Source organism: Zea mays, chromosome 7 (assembly GCF_902167145.1).
Source record: "Zea mays cultivar B73 chromosome 7, Zm-B73-REFERENCE-NAM-5.0, whole genome shotgun sequence".
NCBI lineage: Eukaryota > Viridiplantae > Streptophyta > Magnoliopsida > Poales > Poaceae > Zea > Zea mays.
Genome location: NC_050102.1, coordinates 129969227 through 129972900, shown reverse-complemented (window position 1 = coordinate 129972900; position 3674 = coordinate 129969227). Strand labels below are relative to the sequence as shown.

Genomic DNA, 3674 nt, shown 5'->3' with positions numbered 1-3674 from the left:
GGTTGTAGGAGCACATGACACTAGCGGCGCGACCGTCCTTGACGCAGGCGCGGAAGGGGACGTTGAAGGTGTCCACCAGGTCCTGTGCCGCCACCACGCCGGGCGGGTTTTTCGGCGGTTCGCGGCTGGCGTATCGCGGTGGTCGTGCGGGGTGCGCGGCGTACGGGTTGGGCGGATAGCGGAGGCCGGGGTTCGCGGCGGCGGCGGCCGGGGTTTGCGGCACGCGTGCGGGCTGGCGCGAATCGCGGCAGACGCGCCTTGCGGTTGGTGGCGGGACGGCGGTCGGGGTCACGCCTTGCGGTTGGCGGCGAGATGGCGGCTCGCGCGCGGGCGGGGTTTTCGGAGGGCAGGCGGGCGGAGGGCGAGCGGGGGCGGTTTACGCTCTGCGCTTAATAGTTAGTAGAGATTTCGAGCGCTCTATTAAAGTCCGACACGTTTAGCTAATAACGTGCAAACCGTGGGCTGAGGGCTCAGCCTGTGGGCTGGCTCGGCACGGCCTAAAATTAATATTAGACCAGATCAGCTCGAAATTAAACGTGTCGAGCTTTTTCGGGCTTGTAGGCAGGCAAGGCCGCAAGGGGCTGACTGTGCAAGGACGAATGCACGCTTGTTCGAGCCTTCAAAGACGACGTCAGACAGACAACGTGTAGCATGTACGTCATGTGCTTGTCAGTGTCATGAAATGAAGTACGACATCACTGTTTATAAGGTGAAGTTTAAAGTAAAGGATCAAATAGGAGATAAGATATAATAGCTACTAGAAACAGGTTTAGATGTTGTTTGGTTCGGAGCCTACCAGGCATCAAGGACGCATGCATGCTTGTTCGAGCCTTCGAAGACGGTGTCAGGCAGGCAGCGTGTAGCATGTATGCCATGCTTGTTTGTGTCATGAAATGAAGTACATTATCATTGTTTACAGGATGAAGTTTAAATTAAAGGATCAAGTAGAAGATAAGATAGAATAGCCGCTAGAAATAGGCTTAGATGTTGTTTGGTTCGGAGCCTGCCAGACAACTTTGCTCTCAAACATCGACCACATGCCACAGCTTCATACGTCTAAGACCCCCAAAACTAAGATGCCTATGATGGATGCCTGTGCCATGTGAAGTACAAAGCTCGACATCGGCGAGATCTAGAGTTCCCGACCATAGGCCACAGCTTCAGAATTCTAAGACCCCCAACACTAAGACGCCTATGATGGATGGCTGTGCAAGGACGCATGCATGCTTGTTCACGCGATTGTAGCCTCTCAGGCAGGCATGTATGTCATGTGCTTGTCAGTGCCATGAAATGAAGTAGGTCATCAGAAGTAAAGCCAACGTGTAGATGAAAGCATCAAAATTAACATGGTTACACATGACCTTTTTTTCAGCACATACACATGCTGTACTATGTACCTATACTTCAGTTCTGCAGTTCTGTAATATCGATGGACACGCAAAGCGGGTAATACGGATACTTAGGGTGTTCACGGTACATCGTGTAAAATAATGGATTTGTATTATAAATTATATTGTTTATAAGGTGAAATTTAAAATAAAGGTTTAAATAAATGATAAGATAAAATAGCTTCTAGAAACAGGCTTAGATGTTGTTTGATTCAGAGCCTACCAGGCAGCTTTGCTCTCAAACATCGACCACAGCTTGAGACGTCCAAGACCCCCAAAACTAAGACGCCTATGATGGATGCCTGTGCCATGTGAGCATGCCTGGCTCCGAATTGAACATGTCCTTACTTTCCCTTAATTGCGAACAATGCATGTTGTCATCTTATTTACAGCATGATGAGGTCGATATATACTCGTTTGCATGAGATCTACTAGGATAAGTGTATAGCTGGAAGACGGAATAATGCACGGTAACAATGGCGATTGGCACGACGGCCACGTGAGCGAAGTAATGAGCCTAGCTATTTCTCTGTCTGGGCCAGATGTGCTTATATTAAATGCTTCCATCAGTTTCGCTCTTCAATTCAGATCTCGTCGTTCTGTATTAATTAGCAATGTGCTATAATATATTAGCTGTTGCACAGCATCTGATATATTAACAAGTAACGATGTCAATCTGCAGTTTGACATGAATATATATGTATATATATGATTACGTGCGTTATTAGAAGACATGCATTCTCTGATTGTATATATGCTCTCTTCCAAGAAGAAGAAGGAAAAAAATGCGGTATGCAAAGGCAAGGGAGTGCAAACGCTGAGGTACGGTGCTTGCATGCATGACAGCGATTCATACATTCGTTCAGAGGCAGTCGCGAGTTCACATGCGTACATGCATGAATTAATTAATGTTGTTATAGTACAGTATATCCTTCGGACACTATTCTACTGCTCCCTCCGTTTCGTTTTAGTTGTCGCTAGATAGTGCAAAATTAAACTATCCAGCGACAACTAAAAAGAAACAGAGCCAGTATATACTAAAAGACTAGAGCGGGAAGCTTGCCATGCAAATAAACCAGGTACTTAATAAACTCTTGTTGTTTTCTCTAACGATTAGTCAAATGGAAACAAAACCTCCAACGGTCGAACAGATGGCTTACCCAGAGGCAAATTGCTTGAACAGCTGATTAGAGAAGCACATATATATGCAGACGCTAGTTAAAGGGATTGAAGCCTGGTCCGAGATCACCAACAGGTACACCCATCATGGTGCATGCTTCAAGGCGAAATGGGTTTTCCCTGCTGTGTGGCGACCTTGAACCAGACAAACAAACCCCTTAACCTAATCTTCAACTTGTTACGCTGCTCTCCAAGAAGCACAAACCACCAGGGCTGGGAGTGGAGAATGAAGAAGATAGGTGTCATGGTCATGGATGGAACCATTGGATGGAGGAGAGGTGCGCGAGTGGAGAATGAAGAAGAGAGTAGCCCAAGGGCTGGGGTTCCTGGAGTGATGAAGGTGAGGCTGGGAGCTACCGATGCAATGCAAGCTAGGGCAGGGGTTCTTGAAGGGCTGTGTCCTGGGTTGGATGGCACTGAATACCCATTTATTGGGAGGCACGCTTATCAGACAGGAGCCTGGTGTGGACAATGCATTATGTTGCAAAAAATGTTTACGAATTACCGTTGGAGCAAATACTGAACGAATTACCATTGCTTGCAGAGTAAATGGGAATCAACCTTACACATTTGTAGTTGACCAAGTCTTCGTTTAAAATCACTTAGATGCCTAAACAATTATCTACTAAATTTTTGTCCGACAAAATCAAGCCGCAGTGAAGTAAAAATGTTGGGTGGTGTGAGAGGATATAAGTCGTGGGTACAAGTACTTCTGTGAAAAACATTAGGATGGTAAAAAAGATTTGTGACGGATAACTCGGATATCTATATCCTGAATGATGACGAGTTAGAGGTAAGATTTGAGCATGACACAAGAGAGTTGTGTCATACTAAGATATGTATATAGATATATAAAATTATGTCGTGCTCAAAGCTCGAAATTGTTTAAAGTATTACCTCCTAACAAGTAAAGGTAGTGCCTTATCATTGTTCTATATATATATATATATGGAGCTCTGGGCATTCAATAAATAGAGTAAGTCTTGGCTCAATGGTGCCATCCGGTTCAGTCGCACCAGATTAGGGCGGCTATAAAAACACTCCCAGGCCGTTAGGGATTAGGTTAGCGGGGGTGACGGTTCCCTCGGACATGCGAGCGATGGCGAT

At 46.1% G+C, this 3674-nt stretch overlaps 1 long non-coding RNA gene and 1 other non-coding gene across 2 annotated transcripts; both read right to left on the bottom strand.

Annotated features, from left to right (window-relative positions):
* Positions 1-2447: 2447 nt before the first annotated feature.
* LOC115032963 (MIR166jHG) lies at positions 2448-2928 on the bottom strand. The gene has a single exon (NR_163733.1). It is a non-coding gene; the product is annotated as an MIR166jHG (long non-coding RNA).
* Positions 2592-2745, bottom strand: MIR166j (microRNA MIR166j). Its single transcript, NR_121077.1, has one exon. It is a non-coding gene; the product is annotated as a microRNA MIR166j (primary transcript).
* Positions 2929-3674: the final 746 nt, after the last annotated feature.